The following is an 18,431-nucleotide window of genomic DNA, read 5'->3' as shown; positions in this document are numbered from 1 at the left end:
AGAGCTCGAGCCTTTCTCAGCACGCTTTTGCCTCCTTACTTCCAACCTCGAAACCCTGAATGTTGGTACACTGGAAGTTTTTTATTTTTGACATGTTACATTGCTTACTGACCTGGCTAAAAACGGGGCTTAAATTTGAGTTAAGAAGTATGCATTCGGTTTATACACTCTGAGCTGTGATTATAAATATTAAAACATCTAGGTTAAACAAAAATGCTCTTAGTCACATCGTCATGCATTCAAAAGGCACCATTTAGTGAGGATGTTGTTGGAACTGCAAGCAGCTGTTTGTGGAGTCGAGCTTCTGTGAACTCTTGGTAGGGTTAATAAAAATAGCTCTATGGTAGAATTAATGCAGGTGAAATCCACCATCACATCAGCACTAGCACTTTGCCTTCAAATGTCATTATAAATGTTGTCACAGAGCACATAAATTGCTCTTAGATTTACAGTTAGTTTTCAGCGTTTTGCTTCCTCGTCTGCCACTGGCTTGCTGCATAACCTTGCAAATAAAAATAGCTTACTACAACTTACGCCTTGAAATTCTTGATCATAATTTGTCTTCCACTTCGTGTGGAAGCAGAGGATCTGATAGGGTTTGGAAACAGTTAAACATCCCAAGGGAATGTCATTAACTTGCCTCCGCTGGACCTCCTTTTGTGACACACTCAACTATAATCCCAATAGCTGTAAGTAGCAATCATTTTTTTTACAGCAGAATAATGCTGTAAGTAGCTGTTTCTCCAGCTGTAAAAGCTATCAGGATAGGAAAAAAAAATGCAACACTAAGCAGAAGCATGGCTAGGATGGTGGCTTTCATCTGATAAAAATAGGACAAGGTTCAACACTGTTTTCATTTGTACTCAGTGATTGCTGTTCCAGTACTATATATGCCAAGATTAGTCATGGTACGCTGTGAAAATTAATTATGTTTTCCTCTGATCTGTTTTTCCCTTATAGGATACCTGCTTAGTTTTCAGGGACCGTAGTTTTTTTAATTTAGAGATTGCCCTGGTGGTAGCTGGTAAAAGGAGCCATGGAACAAATACGGTTGTTTTTACTGCCTGATACTCTGCTTTCTGGTTCACCGGCAGCAAAAATTACTTTTGAGTTCTCCTGGATCTATGATAATCTGTATGGTGGCTCTTCTTAAGGCTGGAGTACAACTGAGATTTGCTTGTGAGCCTGGAGCCACCACGGAGCTTCTCCGTATTTCTAATTCTCTTAGCAAATAGCAATCTCTTAATTTAGTAGGATCTGCTAATTTTTTAACCTGGAGTGCATGAAACTCTATTACAAGAATAGGGGTTGGACAGATTGCTCGACCAGTTGCATAATTCCAAAACAAGACTCACTGGCAAATATCAACACATCTTGAGAAGACATTTTCTTGTTTGTGGCCAGAAATAGCGAGCTGCTTGGGTTTGTTGTTCTTGGCCAAGTACTAGAGCTGGAGGTGTCTCGGTTAAAAAGGCTGTGGCTGAAGCAGAAGAAAAATGAGAGGTCTCACTGAAGATGCACTCTCCGTTGCGTTGGATTAGAGACAGAGGTTGCATTAATCCGATGAATGGTTTTAATCCTGACGTGTGGAAATTCAGTGCTATCATTTCCTGTAGCAGAGCAGTGAGTAGCCTTGTAGTAGGCAAGGCACGAAAGCCATCAGTGCTGTATTTTCCCTAATCCACACCTTGAAACTGCCTTTTAGGTTCACGTATTTCATCTTTTGCCATGGGAAAGAGCTGGGGAACAGAGTATACTGCTGAGAACCCTAACAAACTGGTGTAGGTCTGCCTGCACGTGTTTGCATTAAGTGGCTGGCTGGAAACATTCACGCGTGTTTCACCTCGAAACTTGTCAAATACTCAACTTCTGAATAATCACACCATCCGATCTGCACAGAGTATTGCTGCCTTGGGAAACAAATATTTAAAATGAGCAGCAGGCTGGGAGCCCATATCCTGCACCTTTCATCTCGAGGCCCCTCTTTGGGATTGCTGTCGGGCATTGGGGTGCTGGTGGGTTCTTGGGACTGGTGGCCCCTATATAGCAAAAGTCACTGATTTCTCTCTGTTGCTCATTCGGTCTCAGCAAAAGCCATTTACTCTTCTGTGCCTTTTGAGATAAGCACGGCAGCAATCTGCTCTATCTGGATTTCATAAAATCAAGTTGAAGGATTGAGCCTGTGCAAGTTGCATCAGTGCAGATGGGCATTGGCGCACAGTGGCGTAGGTCTTGGGAAGGCAATTTGTTGAAATTTGCAGTAGCAATGTGCTTTTTTTCTTATTTATGGTCAGTGACTGGATCATTTGAATTCGTTTTCACAGATGTGGAAGTAATCTTAACTGGAGGTAGCTTTGGGAAGTGGAGCCCTTCAGTCCTCACAGGGACTTATCGCTTTTGTGCTTGTAAGCTGCAGGCAGGTTTATTTACAGGCTTGAACCTATTGACAGGTCTCACTGGGCAAGGAGAAGTGAGGCAAATACGGATAGACTCTTGTGTTACGTGTTATTGGAATTTCAGCAGGGATGTGCTGCTAGCTCTTTCTCTTTTCCCCGGTTTCCAGATTGCAGTGAGGTTTTAAATGAGCCTTTAACGCTGATCCAAGGGAAGCAAGCAGATCCAAATGCAAGTCGGGCATTTTTTGCATACTGGGCGAGCAGTGCCACGCCGTCCTCCTCGTGTAGCCTGAGGCTTTTCTCTCCGAGACTACAAGAACTGAAGTGGTGCAAACGTAGCTGCAGAAGGTGTCGATGTCTGCTTGATTCCAGTTCCAAAGATGAGATTTCGTGCTTGAAATTGCTTGCCTGGTGGGCATGTACGTTCAGCAGCAGTGCAGCTGTGCAGGGATGGGCCTTTCTGTAGGCAGCCTTGTGTTGCTGAGCACAGTGCAATGAAGTAAGTGTTCGTGGAGGGATTCTGACAAAAGCACCAAAGCTTGCCTTAAATTCAGGATTTTATTTCCCTTTTTATAGGGAGCTACCTTAAAGCTTCTCTCCGAGTAGCAAGTGACCCAGGTGACTGAAGGAGGTCACTGGTTGAAAATAGGATATTAACGAGCAGCTTTTGTTTTGCAGCCAATCCTGCTACGGTAGGGAATTTCAGTCCCTAAGCCAAAGTCCAGAAAGAGCTCGTTTGACCTATGGGAAGTCCCATTCACAGAGCTAATTTGTAACAAGCCTATGGATCTAAAGTTCTGACCTCCCGCGGCCGTTCCCGAAGGAGAATAGTTACGGTAATCAAATCTGAATGGAAAATTCAGCTTTTTAAAAAAAAAAAAAAAAAAAGGCAATAGTAATTTCCTGTACACCAGAGATGTTATTAATTACTTGCTGTAATGTTCCGAGCAGAGCGATTTGGCCATTACATGGATAGCACTGTAGGCAAGTAATACTTGGTGCATGTGACATTTCAGCAATGTATTAAACATGGTCAGTGACCACAGCATATTTTCCAAAGGCACAGTGGAATAAAGTACATTACACCAGATGTTGAAGTGCAGAACAAAAGAATCTTTATTAGAAAGGCGACGTAAGCTGTGCAGCGTTACAGTACGGAGACTGCAATCTAGGGATGCAATTCCTCCTAACACGGGGTGAAATTTTGATTTGTCACAGCCCCTGTTCTGAATTTTCTGCAGTGAAAGTTCTCTGTTGGTGTTTTTAAGATGTTCATTACTGTTACGAGGCTTTGCAGGTGGCAGTTACCACCGTTTTCTTCCACAAAACAGACTGGGAGATGGTTTCCTTGACTGAACCAGCCTAATTTTTGTGTGAAGTGACAAAAATTCCCCCATTCTTGCTTCCTGTCAGTTTAAATTATCTTTCCTTTCTGCCGTTGCCGCACAAAACCTCAGAATTGTCTCCGAGCCAGTCTGCTTTCAAATGAAGCAACTGTTGAAACACGATCCTTGTACAGTGAAGCTGAATCAAAATTCTTGCGCCACATGCATCTAATGATAGGCACAAACTGCTTTCTGGGGATGGGGAGGAGTCGAGCTTTGGGATGTGAAGTGGGTACAGTGGGCTCTGTGCTCCAATCCCTCCTCCATTTAGGAGTTCTGCTGAGCACAGGAAAACTTCTCACTTAATTGAAGTCGTGCTCCCCGGCCACATCAGGGATCCTGCGGAGCCTCAGCAGTGACCCGGGCTAGAATAAATGCACATGGCTAAAAGGAGAGAAAACCAAACTTTCTCCAAATTGCATCTCGCTGATGTATTGATCTAATTTGGGATTAATTTGGTGATGTACAGTGTGTGCTTGCTTGCACTAATCCTCTTGACCTCAGGTGGTGTGAGTTGCAGGTAGGTTAAGCTGCTTGTTAGGTGCAACAAGCTGTGTTATCTAAACTGTTCAATTAAAATAGTTGGCAGAGACATGTGGTGTAAGCAGTCCAGAACCTCTTACAACTCCTCTACTACCTAATTTATTTCCCTCAGCAAAATGTATTTGATTCTCTCTGTCTCCCACTTCCTTGACTCATCCTTTTTCCACAAGAAACTCAACCGCAGGAGCTCTTAGTAAATGACAGTCAACAGTCTTTTCCTCCAGAAACGTTTGACGCCAGTTGTTCAGCCTATTGGGGGCAGAATGAAGATATTTGGGGTAGGGGAAGCCCTGAGATCCTTTTGGTCCAGGGTCCAGACTTAGCAGTGCTTTGTTCTGTCTGCTGTGTAGCTGGGCAGTTCTATTTTTAAGTGCATGCATCATCTCCAACAATACTGGGTCAACCACTGGTAGGGTAGGGCTTATAGAAATATTTAGGCTATGGTAATCCTTCAGGAAAAATCTCCCTGGACCAACTGTATATAATTTTTCACCTGTTTGTGTATGTCCTTGTTCGTTTCATCGTTGAGGTAGAGCAAGCTCCATTTCTAAACCACAGCAATGTAGTTGGTGTTAGAGCACACGCAAGGCATCCCATCCCCGACTTCTGTCTCTACATTGGTTTAGAGGATCAAGAATTTTGAGTTAATTCTAGCAGTCAAGCCCAAGAATTAGTGTACTTGGGAAAAAAAACAAGTTTAGCTGTTGCATATTTTTCCCCGCTGCCTGAAGATGGCTGCATAAATCTTGCAGCTTGCTCTTCTGCCGTTGGAGTTTGACGAAGTTTGGAGGTTTGACTTTGGAATAAAGGAAATAATCGTGTTTTAATTTAGTCTAAAAAAAAATAAATAAATAATATTGCATTTTGTCATAAGCTTTTGGTGATTGTGCCTTTGTAGTTGTGTGCCTCTCAGGCAGGCAGGCACAAAAACCCACCAAAAACCTTCAGAGGCAGGGCCAAGTGAAGGAGCTCACCCTGTGGCTGCGTCAGAGCTGGGAGCAGGGCTCTGAACTCCTGGGGCTGTGCTTGGACCTGCTAAATTTATGCTGTTAACTGTTAATAAGTTAACTTTTGCACCCTAGAGGCTGGAGTCAGTATCTGTCTTCCTTGTTGCCTCCCTTTCCCCATAGCAGGATGTGTCAGGGGATTGAAATTTCAAAACTTATTGTGAGGTGGGGAATAAACGAGTCATGTAGGACTTAAAGAAGACAAAAGTGAGCATAACTGCTGGGTCTGGTTTCCTGGCAATTCCTGCTGCCATCTCATGGCAAGGAGCTCTCTGGGAGAAGACGTTTGTCTGTGCCACTTGAAGACTGAGCAAGGGATGTGTGAAATGCTCAGAAATGCTCAGCTGTTCATCACAGCTCTTTAGAAGTTACCACCCTTTAACATCTGGAAATGTCTGATTGAGTTCACTTATTCCGCTGCTGTGTTAAACAGCGATACAAGAATTAAAAATAATTGGCTTGCTTATTCTAGGTTTATGTTTTCCCTAAACTAAATTGGATTAAAAAATCAATTCAGAGGAGAAAATACTAATGATTCACCTGCATTCTTGGAAAGCAGTCTTATTGCCTATTTTTTTCTCTCATTGGTGCACAAATATCTGAATAACAATGTTCTATCAACAGGTGGCTGGAGGCTTTAGAGGTACGTGCATATACAAATTAGAGATGTTAACTCTCAGATTTTTGAGTCCAGAACTGAAAATGCATAAGAACTTCAGATTTCAGAGGTTTCTTGTCTTTTGCTATCAGTGTTAGAGCTCTCGTGCTGAAGCATTCTTCTGCGGATGTGGGAGGCTGGCAATTTTCGGAGGAATCTGCCACCACTGCAAGGAAAAGAGAGCAGATACTGCAGGACTTGAGATAACGTTCCAGAAGTCGGTGGTGTGGGGAACTGGAAACAATAAATCCTGGTTTCAGGCAGGGCAGCAAGTCCCAGGAGGAGATGCGTTCGTTCTCCTTGGTACGGAGCAGTGACGTGACACACTGGTCTGGTTTGAAAGCGAGAAGGTGGGTGGAAAGGAAGGATGAGAACATTTCACTAAGTTGTTTACTTTGCCAGCAATTTTCTTTGCTTCCTCTGCTATTACTGCAAATATTTCTCTGCTCTGCTTCCGTTCCCTTTCATATGAAAGTGACCTTATTTTGTACATGACAACGCTGTATTTTCATAGAAGTGATCATGATTTCTCACATTTAGTACTTGGCATGAGAGAACAGATGGACTGCAGGAAAGAAACAACTAATGTAATACTCGAGCTAGGGAGAGACCTTTTGCAAATGGTAGCTGAAGGACATGGGCAGCAAGGGGAAGAAACTGGCTGTGTTTTTTTTTTTTTTTTTTTTTTTTTTTTTAAAAAAAATCAGAGTTCTGCACTTTGACTACCAGCTTCATAGGTCAGGAGACAGCGGGTGATTTTTTTTTTAGACTGTAGCTTCAAACTCAAGAGTTGAATCCCGGAGGCCTTTGGGGATTCCTGTGCAAGAGGAATTTTTCTGGGAGAAAACACTTGGCTTTGTTTTTTGTGTGGTCAGACAGGTTCTCTGGCCATGCTTTGTAGATTCAAACAAGTTCCTCCCCGTTGTTTTGCTTGAGTCCTTAAATATTTGTTTCTTAAATATGCCTTCAACTCAAGTCTCCATTGACCGGTAAACAAATGAAAAAATAGTGATACTGACATTTGGTTTGTTTTTGAGAGAAACAAGAAAGAATAAAGCTGAGAACAATCAAAACAGTGCAATTCTGGGTGTTGGGGTGGCCTCAAATTGGGTTCCTCGGTTCAATGCAGGCTTTTCACAAAGTGCATCTGTTGAAAAATGCCAGAGCAGCGCCAGATATTGACACCTGGCTTAAAAGATTTGACAGCTGTATGGGCAGCAAAGGCCTCTAGAGTCGTGTGTGGGTTGATGGCGAAGAAGGAATTTGAGAATAAGATCTCCTTTAGGGATTGCAGATAGTGGAAATGAGGGGAACTGTGGGGTCACTCCGTCCCGGAGCCGTGTGCTGCAGGGCATCTTGTGCTTTCCTTGAGCATTTGGTGCCAGTGCTGCAGGATGCATTCCTGGGATTAGGGGAGCCGTGGCTCCCATCCATATGGTGTATCTGTTACTGTGTCACACCAGGAGCAGAGGAGACAAATGGTCAGCTTTGGCATTGCTGAGATGCTTTGTCAGATTGCACTTCTGATTCCGTTTTCTCTTGTTCTTTTATGCTGGGTAATCACAGGTTGAAACCATGCAAAACAAAGGTTTTAATTAAAGTAAATTGCGTTTCTTTGGTGCGAGGAAACGCGAAGCCAAAAGGTTAATGCTTCTTTTATTTTTTTCCCCGACTTGTTCTCTTATCTCTGGAAAGAAGCAGCGGACTCGCTGCGTTACTGCACCGCCGAGAGTGGATGCATTTCATCAGCGTATGGCGCAGCTGCTATTTTTAACAGTAACTCAAAGGGGTAGCCCTGCTAAAATTACATCATTAATATACACAGCTGAAGGGAAATGGCACGAAGCACGACAGTGCCTTAGCAGCTTCTCCATTGTGTCTTCCACTTGCGGGGATGAATTATTCAATGGGCAGCGTTCGAGCAGAGGTGCGGTTGGGTTTCGTGCTCACAAAGCAAACACTCCTGTGGCATAGGTGAATTTGGTCTGCGAAAACATAGGTATGGAGTAAGTATTAGTGGCTTGGAGAGGTCAGTCTGTGTTCCTTCCTTCCTTTCCCTGCTGTGAAACAGCTCCAGGATTTGCTAGATACCCTGCGATTGTGCAAGATGGCAGGCAGCTACAACACGAACTGTGTTTTGTTTCCTTCGGTTCTTCAAATTGAAAAACCTCGTGGCAAGCGTTGGAGAGTCGCAGCTTCAAGATGTTGAGGATTTCAGTGGTTGGGGGTTTTGTTTCTGTTCTTTCTGCTTCAGTTCCTGTGCATTCTCACTGGCTTGGCAAATACTAATAAAAATCTTCTTTGGTCTTCTCTTCCCTTTTGTATTTGCTTCATAGATGTGTTACTGTACAAGTATTACAGAATTGTTTTTGTATCTCAAAATAAGCCTAAATGCTGAATTAGAACTTTATTCTGTCTTTGAATCGCTGGTCAGACCCTGTCTGGGATCCAAAACGAAGGAACAATGTGTTGTACCAGAGTGAAAGGAAAGCAGAATATTAAAGCCTAGGACCAGAGACCTGAAAATGTACAAGGACGTAATTGCCAGCAAAAGGAGAACCTCTCCAAAGTGGTTGTGCAGAGGGATATTTTTCTCACCGAACTTAGCACTTGAATGCATTTGTGTGGCTCTTGGCAAGACTGCGTGTACTCAGGGCTCTGCCTCTTCCAGATCAGCCCCTTGCTCTGGTGTTTTTACATAGTATGCTAACAGGGTTTTTAGCGCTGTTAGCATGGCTTTTGTCCTGTAATTCTTTGAGAAAACAACAGCAAAAAATGAAGCCGATACCAAATGACTTTGTCCTTGCTGCTCGTGCTTGTTATTGCAGCCTCAGTCGTGAGTTTCGAGATACAGATGCTGCCTTCAAAAATGCAGAAGGGAGCACGTGCCTGTTTACGGGGCTGGAGCAGCTGTGTTCCCCCATAAAACTCCCCGCCTGTATTTGCGTCCCGGTTTGAAACGCAGCCTTCTGCAGCGTGGACGGAGCCGAAATCGTCCGGCAAAGGTTGGAGCAGCCGGCCATCTGATCCCGGCGTCCTGGTGCTTTATCACCAGATTGCCCTTCAAGCCAGGGCATGCTGGCTGAGCAGCTGCTCTGCTGGAATCCCACTGACAGGGGCTCTGCTGGATATATGGTTACACCCTGCAGCCCACAGACCTGTAGGAAAAAATGTGTAGGATATGTAATGAGGAAAAAAAAAATAATAATAATGATCAGGTCCCGACTTGCTGATTTTTAAGCTCGAAACCTTGCTGGGGAAATCCTCATCGGATGCAGTTGTGCCTGATTACAGCTGGTATGCAGTAGGGAGTGGGTCCCTAAGAAAGAATAATAATAGATTGTAATTAAAATATGACAAGTATTTAAATAAATAACAGAAACGTATTTAAATAAATAACAAAATGGTGTGAGATGAAAAAAATAATGTGTAGTAGGGATCTTAACACCTCCTCACGGCTCCCCTCTTTGCTCCCATTCTCTTCTTTTCCCCCCCTGATGGTTTGTCATCAGCTGAGGTTGCTCCAAGATGGCATCTTGTGTTATTAGATGGCATCTTCTTGTTTTATTCTCTGGTGGGTCTGGTGCGTTGGTGTGAGGCTCAATTTGTCCATCTGTATTTAGGACCCGGCTCAAAACTTCAAAGCAAATGCCAGCTCAGAAAGATTCCCAGCCGTGCTGACTACCTGAATGTGTCATGGTTTTTCCCCATCTGGTTTCCTTTCCCTTTCTAAGCTCAGCATGCATCTGGTCTGTGTAGACGGACGAACTTCAAAGGCTTCAGCTGTGTTAGTTTTGTTTCCTCTGGTGGTGTTTGGGAGTTGGTGAAGCCTGGGTTTTGGGATTTTAGCACAAACTGAGTAGGGAAGGGGTTTTCTGCAACACCAAAAATGTTTTTCCATGGAAAACCATCTTTGCATCATTGTAGACAAATAAAACATTCAGCTTAGAAATATCTGGCTTGTCCTGAGTTTGGGGGGCTTCAGTGAACCAGCTGCCGGAGAAAATCATTTCTAGGGAAGAATAAACCAGCATGACACTTCTCTGGGGTGAACTAAACTCCTTTTAAAAAATTAGAAACAAAGCCAAGATTTGTTTAAAAGCAATCTCTTAAAGAACAGCATATAAAATAATCAGTTGGTCAGATAAAACCAGACTAAATATACAACTGCGTATTATTTATCCAGTAAGTAAAAATATTTATATGCAAGGTTGAACGTCTCTCTTGATTGCGGAGATATTTTTACTAGCATGGACTACATAATTAGATATAGACAGCCTGTTTATTTTAATTGCCTAGAGAAGAATATATGCTGGTGGTTACCGAAGCTGCCTCCAAGCCCAGCGTTTGTGCTTATGGTCACTTTTGCAGATGTACTCCTCCAAATGAGCCGCACATTCCTCTGCGAATCTACTCCGGGTACATTGGAGAGGATGAGTCACTGGGCCAGATTTTGAAGTAAAGGGATCCGTAACTTGCACGTGCTTCTCTCGGTTGTATGAAAATAGTTAATCAGATGCAGTTACATGTAGAGTTTACCAGCTCGGGGAATTAGGCAGTAAGGAGGTTTTACAAATTAAAATCTGGAGCTTTTTGAAAATAAGTGGTCTTCCACCCGTCAAGCAACAAAATCTGAGCGCATGCTTCATCTTAGGCATGGTGACAACTGCCTCCAAATTTGCTGCAGGATACCTCCAAGCCTTCAATGCTTACCTAAATTTGTATCTGGAAATGCCGGGGTGTTTCCATGGCATTAAAAAAATGTAGTTAAGGATTCCTTCTGGATATGCTCTGCCTGTCGTAAGGAGATGCACCTTCACTTTTAGAGCTACTCGTTCAAAACCAAATTACAGAATACATTTTACCTATTGCTAAACTGGCCTTAATGTCACTCTTACAGCCTTTTTTTGTCTCTGCATCATAGCTTTCTTCCTGTCCAGAGCTCTATTATATATATTTCAACAGCATATCCCTGGGAAGTGTGTGTTTCAAGGAACAGCACCTGCCTAGTGCCATGCGTTGGCGTTCAGATTTAGTAAGGCAGCAGAGCTGTTACACAAATATGGCCAATACAGCAGCCTTTCCTGAATAATTTATTCCTTAAAAGTCCTTTCTGGCATTAGAAAAGAAGAAAAGCATCGTGTAAGGCGGTTTTCAACCCGGTGTCCGTGGCAGACAGTTCAGCAGCAGCAATACAAAAGTTAGCGCTCTTGGCCTAAAGGACTTGGTAAGAAAAACCTTCAAATTAGTGTCTGAAGCTGCATCTCGATTCCGAAAGCAGCTGGCTGATTCTTCTGGGCTTTGCATTTTCCTGTCCAGATGGGAGTCTTCTCCAGCCTGCAGTGCAGACAGCTTTTTGTTTTATTTAAGCTTTTCAATCCAGTGAAGTTGCGAAACCATTCTTTAGGTTGATTGGCTTTTGTGGCCAGCTGAAGTGCTGACAGTTATCATTCAGCATTACCCAAAACAATGCATGAAGTCAATTAAAAATTTAAAAGCGAAGATATACAGATATTTTTTTTTAGTCTGTCCTTTTTTGGGAGAAACATAAGGTTCCTTAGCTGGCAAGTTAAAGAAGCCAAATTGAGGAAATAGCAGTAACATGAAAACTACTAGTTTGGGGGTGAGCTGTACAGTCGCAGTGTATTATGCTTCCTCAGTGCTGCCAAATGCAAGCTAATGTTCTTGATTTTCTTAAAAAAAAAGCTGTGTAATTATTTCCTGTGGAATATTACAGTTCATAGTCCCCAGTCTTTATAATGCAGTAAAGTGACTTATCGCTTAAACTCGTGTTTTAAGTCTGTTGGTTTTGATATTTAATACTCTTTATGTTGGAAGAAGCCTCCTTTCTTATAAATAAATGCCAGTTTGAAGAGCATTTCTTCCACTTAATGTCCCTGTGTGACACAGCTGCTGTTACAATCCTTTTGTTCTGTCCATAAAGCTTTGATTTCCAATGCTGTCCTGTCCACATTTGTATGGGCAGCAGCCACCCAGAAGACTTGCCTCGAAGCTAGCAAAACTTCTGTTTTGACTTCTGCTGTGACTCTTTTTAAGCAGACATCATGGAAAAGCTGCTGTCTGTTCTTTTACTCATAGTTTGGGGAATACCAGCAGAAAAACAGGCAGTGAGCCCTGTTACGAGGCTGAATTGGGTCCTAAGAAGTCTGCTGGACCTTAAATTTCGGTGTTCTTTTTCCTCCTTGTCACAAAACCACCCGTCTTAGAGGGAAAGCTCATCCTGACTGATAAGGAATCACAAAATGCTGATCTTAAAAGTAAGGACCAACAAGTGGAAGTGCAAGGAGCAGTGAGGGATGTGCCGTGCTTCCTAACTGCTGGCTGCTGCTGGACCCTGCTCCATCAGCCTCAGGTGCTGGGGATGGGGAAAGGGAGAGGCCCCTCCTGGTTCCTTGCTAAATATTCACTCCTTTGTTCTGCTAAACGAAAGCTGTGATGCTAATTGGTCCTGTCTCCTCTGAATTTGTTACCGAGGCAGAATTAATTCCTGCAGGATGCTGCGTATGACTAGCTTGGTGATAATCACAATGACTGCTCCGGTTGGGGTGCTTAAACTCAGAGCATCCAGATTAGGCTTGTTCCTACCACTCCAGGGGGTACTTCCCTGCTCTGCAGAGGCTCTTTCTATCTACTTTTCCTGATTAAAAAATAAAAAAAAAAATTAACCCAGGTTCAAAAGACATTATCAAAGTGAGCAAGGAATGTGTTGCTGCTCCATGCTCATCAGCTTACTGGGAGATTGTTTAGATTAAATGCTGTTGATGAAACTATATTTATCCCAAGTTCAGCTTGAAGAAAGCATTATGGCTTGGTGTTTATCTGCTGAAGCAGTTCTCCCAGGTAATGATATCCAGGGAGGCCTTGTAGTAGAAGTCTGAAGGAAAGGTGTGACTTTCAGTAGTGTTTTCAATGATGTCTGCATTGCTGTGGTCATTGCTAGGTGTCAGTACTGTAAATGCACTGGTCTTGCTGGGATAGCCTTTGATTTTCTGGACAGCTCAGACTTCACAGAAGCTTGGAGGTACCTAGTCTGGGACAAAATAAAAACCTTGTTGTGCTTTCATATGAGCCACAGGTCTTCAGCATCCTTTTGGAGAAGGGATGTAAACTGGATGTAACGGATGGTTCGATTTAGGTCTTTCTCAGTAAGAAGGGGCTTTATGCTTGCATAAAGGCTTTGGGATCCCTGAAGTGTCCCTATTATATCTCTTCAGATGATGTTTTCTTAATCCCTAACTGCTGCATTATGTGGGAACAGGCTAACCTCTTAATAAACAACACTGATGAGTTCTGAGAGTGAGATGCCTCATGTCTCTCATTGCAAAAATGATAACGAAAGGTTGATCCTACGTGACAGATCAGGATAGTTAACTGTGAAGAATTGCTTCACCCTTTTCCACGTTTGATTTTTTTCTAGAAATAGTAAAGATCATTCTTCGAAGAGAAGCACTCCTTTCCTTATGTCTTCCCTCACTTCCAAGGAATACTCGGAGCGGGTCTCGATGCTCTCAGATGGCAGCAGCTTTCCCCCTGGTATAGCTATAAATAGACGAGCTGAGTGATGTGTGCCTGTCACTTAAGTTAAATTCAACTCTTGATGCTTTTTAATTGTTTAATGTACTTGCATTTGAAGAACACAGTGTATAACCTGCCTCTTCATGGCCTTTCCCTCCCCGGGAGCAGAGCAGCTGTAAGTACAGACCTTGCTTTGCATCTCCTCGCTGCGTGATTTGCACTCTGGCCCGTCAATGTTTTGATGCAGATTGGATGTCTTAAGAGGGATAGTTAATGTGTCATGAAGCGGTGCAAGGTGTGCTCTTGCTGGCTGCTGAACAGACCAAAGTTCAGGCTGGATGGTTTCTGTGTCATCCTCTTAGTGCCTGGTGATTCACAGCCGGCTAGGTCCCAGCCCAAAAGCCAAGGGACACTCTGGGACACCCTCCCTTCCTTCAGCCTTCCTCTGGAGACGTTTCAGACAGATCTACAACACCAGCTCTTCCTCACCTTTAAGGACAGAACCATTTCAAGCTGTAGTACTCCAATTTGTTGAAAGGGCTTGTGTTAAATAAACATGAGACTGACCCAACGTGAAGTTCTGGGGCACACAAATAGCAGAACGATGCTGGCCAACACCTGGGTTACTCTGCTCCCTTCTCCCCAATTCCAGCTTGCTGTTCATCTTACAGACTGGGGCCAGCAGTTTCTATATGTGCTTTGAAAATCTAACGTCTGATTCCGCAGGTGCTCTTTGGGCCTGCAGCATTGTACTTAATGCATAATTTAAGCGCTGAGAGGTAGGAGGTAAGTGAAATAAAATGCATTTAGTTGATTAGGAAGCTTAGTCTTGCGTGCTTGTTGCAGAAGACGATCAATGGATTTGCTGGTGCGAGGCAGAATGTATCTTAGTTTTTTCCTACTCCATCACAGCCTAGACAAAAAGCTTTCCAAAAGATCAGATCTGCAAAGGCAGGAAGCTTTCAGGGAAAAAGCAGAGAAAATGCCCTCTTACGCTGATACTTGTGAGCAGTTTCTCAGCTCCCATTCAATCGATCAGTTGTATCACCTCGTTTCGTCTGCCTCGTTGCCAGAAATGTTGTGCAACGAGCAAACAGCTCAGCTCTTTCCCCTGCTTTCCCCTCGCTTTTGCCCGTGTATGTATGAGAGTAAATACTGGTGGCTTTGTGGATTGGGTAAGGCAGCTTCGTGGGTTTTAGATCCGAGTTTTTGTGGAGTCACTTGGGATTACTTTGTCTCATGAGCAACAGTAACTTGAGTAACTCTGCTTTCGGAGGCATTGCTTTATTTTCGAAAAACAAGAGGAGATGGCATGTGAAACTCTTGGTGATGCATTTTTGGTTACCACTTCTGTATAAATAAGGATGTAGAATGAATTTTACTAGTTGTTGGTTTTAGATAGAACTTTTCAGCAAAAATTCAGTGGGTTGTTTATGGTATTTTTTTTTGCTTCTTTCCATAAGAGAACTTCATCAATGAAAATAAATCTGTAGGTGCAGAAGCACCAGTTAGGATTAGCTACTTGGCTGCCTATATAACACAACATGTAGGTTATTTATGATTTTTTCCTGTTTAATTTGGTAGACATTTTTTTTTTTTTTTTTAAAGTATCGTATTTTGAGAGCTGCCTGGGCTCAACCCGGTCTCTTGACAGTTAAATTTTACCATCTGAATTCCAGAGAACAATGCTTACCTTTGCACCGTGTGAACTCAACCTACATGCAGTGATTTAGTAAAGGAAAACAAGGAGCTGTTTATGTACGGAACAGAAATCGCTTGCAGAGTGTAGTAAAGTCTTCTTAGGGGTTTCGATGTCTTTAACCCAGTTACTCATCCTGGCGTGCTGGGGTTAGTGCTGAAATACTGGATATTAAAATGAGTTAGCTTTAAATCAACACCCGTTGATTTAAATTCTGTTGAATTTATCTCATTTTTGGGGTGGAACACACATTCTTAGTCTGGATTGAGACAATCTGTCTGGTCTTTTCACCAATTAAGTGGCATTTTCCAGAAGTTTAAAAAGGGTGGTACAGGTAACAACACCCCTACAATGGAATATCCCTACAAAGGACTACCAAGGTGACTTCTAAGCTCACATCTTCCCAGCTCTTGCCCACATCCACTGCCTGTTTCATGCTGTCCTTGACCCGCTAGGAGTGCCCGGCTAATCCTACAGCGCCTGAATCCCTTTCCCCTTGCTGTAGCTGCTGCCTGGGGAGGAGAAGGGCTGAGATCACCCTCGCAGAGAGAGAGGCCAGCAGGGACTGGAGTCCTGAAGCTGAGGTTTGGTACGGGGTCTGCAGGGGAAAGGAGGCGGCTGGATTTCTGCCTTCGTGGGAGCATTCAGCCGATCAGATGACGGTGCACTAACCTGCAGCCAAATGGGGTAAAAGTCTCAGGAAAACAGAACTAAATAAAAATGTCTTCAGACGTCTTAGATCTGTTTTACCTGTAACGTGTGGTACAAGGGAAAAGTACCCTTTGGAAAGGTAGAAAGAAGACTTGGGAATCATACCCATACCGTGGAGGAGCTGCCGTTAAGATCTAAGCTGAGCTTTTATAAACCGGCTTATAGTTTACCTCCGTTTCGTTGTGTGTTAGCATACAAAGTTGGAGTACGTGGGTACACACGTAGAGTAAGAGCCTGAGAAATGGTGGGCTGTATACCCCCTCGGTCTGCTCCAGCCCTGTATTGCTCCAGTCTCAAACTGGATGAGCTGGGAAGGGGAGGTTGCGATGCTGACGTTCGTTTTAACTTCCTTGGGACCCAATTAATCCAAATTGTGTGCTGCTGCTTAGCCTGTTTGCACTGACAATCAGTAGCATACCTCAACCAGCAACGGCGTGCTCACAATTCTGGAGGGCTCCTCAAGACGTGGCTGGGAGCTGGTGGCAGAGATCTTTTCTCTTGCAGGCTGTGGTGTGGTAGAAACTGGAGCATGGCAATACAGCATCTCCTCGGGTCCTGGGCTTCCAGATTTGTGACCACCCTGCGAGCCCTCGTGACCTGGGAAGCTCCTGTCTTATCTCCCTGGCTGTGTTAACAGCTGTGCTGGCAGGACCTGGCTGTGTGACACGATTCCCACTGCATCGTAACCAAGTGTAAAGGATGTGGACTTAATCGCAGAGCGGTATTTGCTTTGGCCTCGGCGATAGCATTTCGAATGCAAGCTTCAATAACTGATGCAATTCTGGGTGCAGTTGGTAGCCACACGAAGAACATTTCTCATTTGTGTTCAGAGGAAAGTAGCAAAGTAAAACAATCTCCCCCCAAACGCCCGAGGAAATTTGATTGCAGGAAATCTCTGCTAGAGAATGAAGATGTTTCATTCTGTCAGCTGCCCTTTCAAAGCAGAGTTCAGGAAAAGACAAAGGTTTGTGTAGTTCAAAATTAGATTTTGAGTAACTGTGAGTATGTGGGAAGGGTGGTGTGGGTATGTCCCCGTACTCTGCGCTCTTCTGAATGAGACCACAGAAGTTGTACGCAGCCACAGCCTCGATGGGAGCACCTCCTGCACCTCCTGCAAACCTCCTTTGTCTTTTTTTTTATCCCTTTTTGTGTTTCATTTGTGACTTCATCCAAATCTGTTTTATGTGCCTGTTGTAGTTTCCCGGATAATTGTGGATATAGCTCCATCACAAGGTCTTCTGTGCCCCCTTCCTCGAGCAGGTCAGAAAGCCTAGCAGTGGGTGAGATGCGTCCACACGCACACAAGCACTTCTGTTAGCTCATTTTACAGGGAAGTGCTGGAAGAAAGGAGCAGACAAAAAGGAAGGTATGCCTCCCACAGATCCCCATGTATGACAGTAGACACCCTTCCAAGCTGCTCTGGCTGGTTCCTGCCCCATGCCCAACACCTGATGTGAGAGTGAACCCATGGTACTCATGAATGAGTTCCCAGTGATTATTTCCAGACCAGAAGCTTGGATTTAAGGTAGTGCAAACATGCTTGCCCTGGCTATCTCCTGAAATAGAAATATCGACTGGTTTTTTTATACCTTGGATGGGGAAGCTTGAGCCTTGCTGAATTCAGCATCCTGAAAATACACCAGCCTTTTGGGTCCTGAAGTCTCTTTGGTTTTTCTGGTCGTGGAATCATTCACAGTGACATTGGGTAGAGTCAGCTCTTTGCACAGTTTCCCATGGTTTTGAAATGAATACAGTAAAAATGTTTCTTTTTTTTTTTTTTTTTTTTTTCCATTTTTAGACAATTTGTTAGACAGCAAATTTAAAATCCACCGGCTCCTGCTGGGTACATGGCAGCTTTTTCTTCCTGAGTTTTGTCTGATTGATTTTTCTGAATAAAGTTAAGCTGCATGGTAAGTCTAGAAAGGCTATTTAATAAAATCAACCACCAGTTAAATAATAATAAAATAATAATTCAAGAGCCCACATAACAAAAACATCCGATAACAAATTAAGCAAAAACTTGATTATAAGACTAATTATACATTTTGTATCATTAGCTACTTGGGGCATTTTTGCAGGTCATTAGAAACAGTTTGGACAATTGTCCCTAGCAGCACGTTGCAGCTGCACAATGAACTACATTTCATGCTCTGGAGCAGACCTCATCGTACAAGATTCAGTGCAGGGTCACTGCAGAAACGTGTACCTAATGCTTCACCTTGCTAATTGCAATCATTTTCCAGAGGATAAACTCACTGCAGCAGATGATATTAACTGGGTAAGCTCAGGCAGAACTTTAGCACGCAGAGGTCACGTAACCATCAGCACAACAAAATCTAGGAGTTGAGTTAAAGTTTGTTATTAACCCACAGAGTAAACCAGAAATAGCTCCATTTTATATCGGGAGGTAATCCTGCGTTGCTTGAATTACTGTAGAGGAGTAATGAATAGATAAAAGAGATGGTGTTTGGAAAATGTAGAAAATACAAATAATAA

General features: G+C 43.3%; 1 protein-coding gene across 1 annotated transcript in view; it reads left to right on the top strand.

The window, feature by feature from the left end:
• The window catches only part of ZCCHC14 (zinc finger CCHC-type containing 14), a 53,861-nt gene that overhangs the window by 14,345 nt on the left and 21,085 nt on the right, over window positions 1–18,431 (top strand). The gene's annotated exons all lie outside the window — the stretch shown is intronic.

This window comes from Aythya marila, assembly GCF_965140915.1.
Source record: "Aythya marila genome assembly, chromosome: 12".
NCBI classification, from domain to species: Eukaryota; Metazoa; Chordata; class Aves; order Anseriformes; family Anatidae; genus Aythya; species Aythya marila.
This window is presented reverse-complemented; position numbering and strand designations above follow the sequence as displayed.